This window comes from Octopus bimaculoides, chromosome 25, assembly GCF_046866305.1.
Source record: "Octopus bimaculoides isolate indiv1 chromosome 25, ASM4686630v1, whole genome shotgun sequence".
Lineage (NCBI taxonomy): Eukaryota > Metazoa > Mollusca > Cephalopoda > Octopoda > Octopodidae > Octopus > Octopus bimaculoides.
In genome coordinates this window covers 617,899-627,898 of record NC_142952.1, presented here as the reverse complement: position 1 = coordinate 627,898, position 10,000 = coordinate 617,899, and the positions used below count along the sequence as shown (strand labels likewise).

The window sequence follows — 10,000 nt, the reverse complement described above, 5'->3', positions numbered from 1 at the left end:
GAGTCGGGGGGAGAGAAAGAGGGGGGAGCTCAGTGGGGGTGGGGGTGGAAGGAGAGGGAGTAGATAGATAGGGAGATGGGCAGATGGAGAGACAGAATGAGGGACAGACAGTTAGACAGATAGATAGATCAATGAACAGCAAGCTAGAGAGATGGATGGATGAATGGGCAAAATGATAAAGAGATGGATACAGAGACAGACTGATAAAGTGATAGACAGATATGTGTATGAGAGAGAGAGAGAGAGAGAGAGAGAGAGAGAGAGAGAGAGAGGCAGACAGACAGGCAGATAGCCAGATAGAAAGATAGACAGATAGATAGATAAATAGATAGATAGATATATATATATATACGATGGGCTTCTTTCAGTTTCCATCTACCAAATCCCGTCACAAGCTTTGGTTGGTCCGAGGCTATATTAGAAGACACTTGCCCAAGGTGCCATGCAGTGGGATTGAACCTGGAACCATGTGGTTGGGAAGCAAACTTCTTACCACATGGCCACATCATGGTTTGCTGCATTGTGTCCAATACTTTTGTCTGAAATTAAGATGTGTGGTCTTGGGGAGATAGAACTGGCTGCTATTTCTAGCAGGCTGAACAAAGTGGTGGTTGTAATTGACAGTGAGGATTGCTGGTGGTGGTGGTGGTGGATATGAAGAGAGGGAGGCGGGTGGAGTAGACAGAATTGAGGAGGCGGGCAAGCTGAAAGGATTTGGAAGTGTGGAAGACCTGGTGATAATTTTCAAATAAATTAAATAATTAAAAAGATGAAGAAAAGAAAGAAAAGAGGAGGAGGAGAGCGATGCAGAGGAGGAGGTGGTGGTGGTGGAGGAGGTGGGGATGTTGGGAAAGGGAGACGGCGTGGGGAGAGGGGGTTGATTGTTTGTCTGATTGACATCAGAGACTGGGGGTTGGGGGTGGGAACAGGGAGGGAAGCTGGGCTTTATGTGATGGGTTAGGGATGTGTTTATGCATGCGTGTGCGTGTGTGTGTATGGGGGGTTGTGGGGGTGGGTGTTATATTCTTTTATTTGTTTCAGTCATTTAACTGCGACCATGCTGGAGCACCACTGCCTTCAAGGGTGTTAGTTGATTAAACTTCCACCAACATTTATTTTAAGCCTGCTACTTATTCTATTGATCTCTCTCTGTTTGCTGAACTGCTAAGTTATAGAGACACAAATATTCCAATACTGTTTGATAAGCAGTAAAACATACACATATACACATATACATATACACGCACACAAATACATAGACACACACATACACACATCCAAATCAGAGTGAAACTGGAGATTCAGTGGTAAAAATTCTGTTGTTATTATTATTATTATTATTATTATTATTAGATCATAAATGAATTTATGATGTAATTATGGAAACATTTTTGCAACAGAATCTCCAGTTCCATTCTCGTCTTGGATATATTGCTTTGCAGTCTATTCAAATGTTTAGAATACAAAACGAAAAAAAACAAAAAAAACAAAAAACAAACAAAAAACTGGAGAGCAAATCTATTTTGTTGAATCCTTTCATTGGAAGCTGGATCAGCAGGAATTTCGATGGAGATCTAAGCAAAGGTCAACTGTTTCTCTGTCTCATTTGAAAGAACATTTCAATACATACAAGGGGGTGTTTGGGGGTAGAAGAAAACAGAGGAGGATCAGTTGATTATGATTTTTATTCAACATATTCCCCTCTCAAATTCAAATGCTTTTCGCAGCAATCCCTCAGGTTTTCTAAGCCCTGTAAAAGAACTCAGAAGGTTGGGCCTCCAGCCAGACCCTTCATGATATCCTTAAAGCCAGGAACCTTTTGGCACCCCCTCTTCTGAAGAGAAGATTACATCCTTATCAACATCACCTATTCCTTTGGAAGGTACAATTTGTAATCTTCGAAATATATGTTAGAAATAAAAGAATTCATTTAACATATGCGGTTTACTCCATTTACTAAATTTGTATATATATATATATATATATATATAAGTCAGTAAATAGTGGGGTTGTGTTAACCGCACGTGGAGAAATAATAGGAAAATGAAAAAAATGAAAAAAATGGGAAAATGAATGCTTCCAGTTCAGCATTCTGGCTTTTTTTCATTTTCCTATATATATATATATATATATATATATATATATATATATGTAACCCATTAGTAAAATTCTAAATGATATACTCATGCCTGCAAATATATATATCTAGATTTGTGTGTGTGTGCTTTAGAATATATGAGAAGAGATTTACTTTTTTTCAATGACTTAAAACTTCATAAAACTTAGTCATAAATAAAAGATTAATATTTACAATTGAGTATATTATAATAAATATATTTACTCTACACAATGTATTGAGTGCTCTGGCTATTATTCAGGAAACTGCTTAGAAATATATGTGTGTGTGTGTGTGTGTGTGTGTGTGTGTGTGTATATATATATATATATATATATATATATACACACATACTTTATGAAAATAAAAAAATTCTATACATACATTATATATATATATATATATATATATATATATATATATATACATACACACATACTTTAGAAAAAGCACCTTCATACTTATCTTTCATGTACTGTTTAATATCTAATTTTATCAAACTACAACCGTACACACACACACACACACACACACACACACATTTGTATTCATTTAAATGTTTATCTCTATTCATAATTATCTTTTGCTCTCTCTCTCTTTTTCTCGCTTGAACCCAGGCCCTCCCCCTCTTCTTTTCTCTCTCTCCCCCTCTTCCTCCACATAAACACATCATACACTATTTGTATTAGATATTATTTATCTATATAATTATCTCCCCCCCTCTCTCTCTCTCTCTATCTATCTATGCACATATACTTTATAACTCTCTCTCACTTTCTTACTCTCTCTTTCTCCCTATTTATATACAGACACACACACATAAGCATATTTACATATACATACATATCTGTACATGCATACACATATATGTATATGTGTTTGTATATATATATATATATACATATATATATATATATATATATATATATATATATATATATATATATACATACACATATATACATATACACATGCATACATACTTACACACACACGCATACATACTCATACATGCACATATACACATACACATAGGTAGATAAAATATAAATGAATTTTGAAGAACAGAAACAACAACAAAAAACAAACAATAAAAACACCACCACCACCAACAACAACAACAACATCCCAACAATAACAACGTCTCAGCTACTGTGTTGTTGGTGAATAAACAGTTGTGAATCTGTGAGATTTAATTAAATTCACTCTGTTTAGAAGCAATTTTATTAAAATTAATTTCACAAAGCCTGTACGATACATCTAAGTAAAGCTACCTACCACCACCACCACCGCTACACATGTTTGGGCTCATGCCAGCCCTGATCCAGCCAATGTTTGATCAAAGCTATTCCACTCATGACCATCACAACTATTTCTATATCTGGACCTACAATATCCAATATGTTTATATGTGTGTGTGTATTTAGGTTTATATATATCATTATCATCGTTTAACGTCCACTTTCCATGCTGGCATGGGTTGGATGGTTTGGTAAGAGCCGGCTAGCCAGGGAGCTGTCCAGACTCTTGATTGTCTGTTGTGGCATGGTTACTATGGCTGGATGCCCTTCCTAATTGCCAATCACTTTACAGAGTGTGCTGGGTAATTTTTGTGGCATACACACACATAACAGGCTTCTTTCAGTTTCCGTTTCCATCTACCAAATTCACTTAAGGTTTTGGTTGTCTTGGGACTAGAGTAGAAGACACTTGCCCAAGGTGTTGTGCTGTGGGACTGAACCCAAGGCCACATGGTTGCAAATCAAACTTCTTAACCACACAGCCGTCTCTGCTTTCATTAGTTCACCCATTACATTGCTTTTTAGACAATTCTTGGTTGCCTGGATTCCATCTCCCAATTATTTAGATGTCCTCAATGTGAAATATCAAAGAATGATAACTCTGGGCAGATTCAAAGCCATAGCTTCAACCGAAAATGTTGGTCCAAAGAACCAGAAACATGTGTCTGAGAATCCACTAGAGGGAAGCACCAGGCAGATATGGTGTTCTTACACCTTTTACCAAAAGAGAAACTTGCTCCATGGTAACGGTCACAAATTTGCCTTCAAAAGTTGAAATACATTGCAAACATATTTTAACTAACTTGGAATTGGTTTATTCTTCGTCACAGATTGGCACTGGTGCTGCTTTATATACACACACACACACATACATATATATACATACATACACATACATATATATATATACATACATACACACATATACATAAATATATATACATACATACACACACATACATAAATATATATACATACATATACACACACACATATATACATACATACATATATACACATACATACATATATACACATACATACATATATATACATACATAAATGTGTGTATATACATATATAAATAATAATATATATATATGTATACACATATACAATTTCATTTGTATATAGACGTGTACATGAGTGAGTATATATATATGTATATATGTGCGTATGTGTGTGGATGGGTGGGTATGTGTATGTATATGCAATGAATGGAATGAAGATAGGGAAATAAGTGACAGAGGAAGATAATTGGCCAAGAAGAGAGAAATTTTAATAAGTCTTCTTTATTTGGGTTTTGCTGCGTGTTGATTTTGCCGTTAATGAAATGTTTAATAAGCCAGCAAAATTAGAGAGAAGCCTTGGCAAATACGAGTGCCAATGTTTGGATTGCTTGCATTTATATCTCGGTAGCCATTGTTGGCTGCACTGAAAGTGGAGAAGTGGCCGACAAGAAGAAGAAGAAGAAGACAAAGGAAAACACTTGAAGAGGAAAAGAAAGGAAAAATATGAATAAATTGTTAAGATATTTGAATAAAAAATAAAGATTTGCATCTGGGTATTGTCATGATAGCTTTTTGAAATACACACAGGGCCAAGGTTCCAGCAGAAGACACTTGACCAGCGTACCACTGCATGGTACCTTGGGCAAGTGTCTTCTATGGAACCATAAGATTGGGAAGCAAGGATCTGACCACACAGTCATGCCTGGGCCTATACATACATACATGTATGTATGTATACATATATACATGTATGTATGGATGTATGTATATTTAAGCATGCACACAACAGAAGAAGGATGTCCGGCCTATCACCAATTATCCTACAGATTTCTGATTTTATATATATATATATATATATATATATATATATATATATATATATATATATAGAGAGAGAGAGAGAGAGAGAGAGAGAGAGAGAGAGAGAGAGACAGACAGACATGTGTGTCTAGTTTGTATGTATATATATATATATATATATATATATACACATACATAAAGTGAGAGGAAGGGGCAAACTCCAACATATATGTGTGTGTATGCACACACAGACACATCTTTTTGTGCATTCTATTGTCTGCGTTATTTTTATATAATTTTTTTCCGTCTTTTCTTAAGTGAAGGATTTGCTTCTTACCATTTATTTTGGTTCTTCAGTCAACATCAATAGTGTAAACATTTTCTCCATTAATTCTATTGATTCACAAAAAAAAACCCCAAAACAACAAAGCAAAAACCAAAAACTAAAAAAAAAAACACACAATATAAATACATAAAAATAAAAGCAACAACAAACAACAATAACCTTACTTTACATACGTAAATGAAAGAAATATAAAGATAAAACACAGCTCCAATAACAACACCCTGACTCAGCAATAAATCTATAGAAATATATAAAATTATCTTTAGTTGCTTTGTTGTTTTTTGTTGTTGTTGCTATTTTTTTTATTGTATGTTAGCTTTTGTTGTTTTTTTATTGGTTGTTAAAGATAAAAAAATAAAAAAATTTTTTACATCGCTGAGGAGGAAAATATTCATGTCATTGTTTTTAAAGTATCATGTTGGGTTGCTCGCTATATATTTTTCTTATTGTTTTTATTATCATGGGTTTAGTTATTTTTATCTTTTACCCCCCCCCCCCCCAACCCCCCTACTCCACATGCCACCTTTTAGCACAGCAGCCTTCGGAGATTGGCAAATATCGTGGATTTTTATGGTTGTTTGACATTGGATCCTACAGAATGGTAAATGTGTATATCATAGAATTATGATATACACGATGTAAACTCATCATGTCTGTGTGCAATTATTTGAAACAGTATATCCATGTAATGTGTAGCATATCCATGACATGAGCAGTAGAAGCACCCACTACACTCTTGAAATGGTTGGTGTTAGGAAGGGCATCCAGCTATAGAAACTCTGCCAGATCAGATTGGAGCCTGGTGCAGCCATCTGGCTCACCAGTCCTCAGTCAAATCGTCCAACCCATGCTAGCATGAAAAACGGACGTTAAACGATGATGATGATATATATATATATATATATATATATATATATATATATATGTATATATTCTTTTACTGTTTTACACGTTTCAGTCATTTGACTGCGGCCATGCTGGAGCACCACCTTTAGTCGAAGAAATTGACCCCAAGACCTATTCTTTGTAAGCCTACTATTCAATTAGTCTCTTGTGCCAAACTGCTAAGTTTTGGGGACATAAACACGCCAACATTGGTTGTCAAGTGATAGTGGGGGGACAAACACAGACACAAAGACACACATAAATACACACACACACACACACATATATATATATATATATATATATATATATATATATATATATATATATATATGATGGGCTTCTTTCAGTTTCCGTCAACCAAATCCACTCACAAGGCTTTGGTCAGCCTGAAGCTATAGTAAAAGACACACTTGCCCAAGGTGCTACACAGTGGGACTGAACCCAGAACCATGTGGTTGGGAAACTTGCTTCTTACCACACAACCATGCCAGCACATATTCGTACACATCTGCAACATTAGTTGAGCAATAATTAGAAATTATTTAAATGAGACATAAATATCCAAATCTAATTTTCTACCAAAGTTTTTATCGTGATTATTATTATTATTATTTTCATTTTTTCAACCTGAGTTTATAAAATTTTATCTAATTAAAAGAATTAATGAAGAAAAACAAGACTATTCAACAATGGCATATTTTCTAATATTGACCCAATCTTAGAATACGTAAAAGCATTGAATTCTGAAAGTATTCCATTATCAACTTTCTTACCACCACCACCACCACCATCACCAGTTCCAAGACTTGCATCACCACCACTGTTGTCAACACCACAATTACCACAAACTACTACTACTACTACCACCACCACCAACAACAACAACAACCATTACACTACCACTACCACTGCTGCTACCAGTTCTCCCAGCACCACCTCCACCACCATAGCCACCGCATCCCCCCCCACTCCATCCCTCCCCCTCTTCCTGCTTCTTCTCCGCCCCCAAAGAAGCCTTGTCTCTTCAGAGTCACTACAATGCTACAATGTCATTTAGTTGAATTCTAATCACCAATTATAGAAATTAACATTAAACTATATCCAATTTGCAGAATAATAGGATAAACTTAAAATTAGCAAATCAATACTTTCTACAAATTTTCATATAATCTAATATTATTTATTTATCATTAGATTGAAAATTATTATGTTTTGTCTCTTTTTTTTTTCTCCTTTCCAAGTAGTTTTTTTTTCTTTTTTTCTTCAGGTTAGTCAGACTTGGTCGAGCAGACAAACCTGCAACGAAATGTATTTCAGCTGTGACCATCCTGTCTTATTTCTGTGTACAGGAAATCCAAAACCCATATTATAAAATGTATCCTTTTCTAAAACCTGTTAAGCATTCCAGCTGTGACCATCCAGTCTTATTCTTAAGTATAGGGAATCCAAGCACTCAAGCTGTGACCATCACCTCTTATTTCTATGTACAGGGAATCCATATGCCCACAGGCATATGCCATACTGGTTAAGAGCGCAGACTACAAACTCCAAGATTCCGAGTTCGATCCCAGGCATATATATATATATATAAATGAGAAAGTGAGATGACAAAGGAATGAATGATCATGTTATGAAGTTCATTAGGTTACAGCTGTTTCTGCTATATGATGCAGTGGACTCGTAGTTGAGTGTCTGAGTAACAGCTTATAGCTTCATCAGAGCATATGCACGTATGTATTATATTATATGTATCTACACATACAATGGATTTCTCTACAATTTCTGTCCACTGGATTCCACCCACACAATGGCACTGATTGACTTAAGACACACTTGCTCAGGGTGGCATGGTCTACCAGGGTCACATCTGAAAGCACATTGTGCCAAACAGAGCTTCTTAACCGTACAGCCAAACCTATACAAATCTACATGATATGAATGTTAATACAAACAGCAATGTAGGTTTATCGGAGAGAATTCCAGATTAGGAATTTGATGATAATCCAGACACTAATCGACTTCCTGGGATTTTCTTTGTTCTTTTTTTTTTTTCCAGACAACAAAATCAACTGCAAAATCATTCATGACATTAGAATAGATTTCTTTGAAATGTCTTAATCCAAGCAACTTAGATGTGATTAGCAGGCAATATAATCTGAAAGTAATCTTTACTGCAAATGTCATCACCAAAGTGTCACGAGAAAGCTTCTATATATATATATATGTATGTATATATATATATATATATATATATATATATATATATATATATATATAATTATCATCATCCTTAATGTTCCATGCTGGCATGGAAGGCTTCCACACAGTCTCTGTTTACCAAATACACTCAAAAAGCATTGGTCTAGCCAGGGGCTGTAGTAGAAGACACTTGCCCAAGGTGGCACACAGAGGGACTGAACCTAGAACCATGAGGTTGGGAAGTGAGTTTCTTAACAGCCATGGTAAAATGAAATAAATGGGATGGTCACATTTGGAATGCTTTTCATCATTGGTCTATATGATGAGACAGTACCAGGATGGGGTGGGGGTGGGGTAAAATAAAAGAATAAGAATACCAACAGAAACATGAGCCATGAGCCAGCCAGAGTAGACTCCTTTGGTGGTTGCTTGGTCTGCTAGAAATAGCAGTCAAATCTGCCAGAATTGAAACCGATATGTTTGACAAGGATAGATATATTTGAATTATATTGAATTATAATTTGATTTTTTATGTTAGTATTGATCATGGGCAGATGATAAGATTTATAAAAGTTTTAAATATTAATAAAAGAAATGAATGAACTATATATTTTAGGTATATCTATTATTGTATTATTTATTTGTCCTTTTTTACATATTAGAGGGTGTATAGGGTTATGTTATAATTTTTTAGGGCAGTTTTGTTTTTGATTTTTAGTAGGTGTATTTTTTACTCCCTTAATATCACGAATATCCTGTATTCCCCTATAACAATGAATAATATTACCACCACACAAAAATAATAAAGCTTTAAATATAGCATGTGTATATAAATGAAATAAAGCCAATATAGGTATTTTTATACCTAAAGATATTGTACACCACCCCAAAAAAGATATCCATCACTCCCCCCCCCCCCGCCCAGAAAAAATACATGATCATGAATGAAATAACATTGATCATGTGTGTGCTCAAAGTTGACCTACAGTTAAACAACATGTAATACTACAACACACACACACACACACACACACATATGTGCCTGTGTATGAGAGAGAAATGTCTGTGTGTGTGTGCGTGCATGTTTATATAGACACACACACACACATATATATATTTCAACTTGTTCCTGTGGTAGGTTTTCGTGGTCCTCCCCACCAAACAAAAAAAAAATGGTACTGAAATAACCTCAAGACCACTCCCCGAAAGTAGAACAGATAAACACAGGCCACCGTGGGTTCTGTCTGGAATAATGTATGGTGCCTGGAGATTCATTTGACACAGTCGCATCCAGTCGCCCTAGAACTGGAACTCCCTTCAAGTTTTTCTAAAGAAAATA

The 10,000-nt window shown here is 35.2% G+C and overlaps 1 protein-coding gene across 2 annotated transcripts in view; it reads right to left on the bottom strand.

Annotated features, from left to right (window-relative positions):
- LOC106870888 (uncharacterized) overlaps window positions 1-10,000 on the bottom strand; it is a 141,608-nt gene that overhangs the window by 70,893 nt on the left and 60,715 nt on the right. The window lies entirely within an intron of this gene.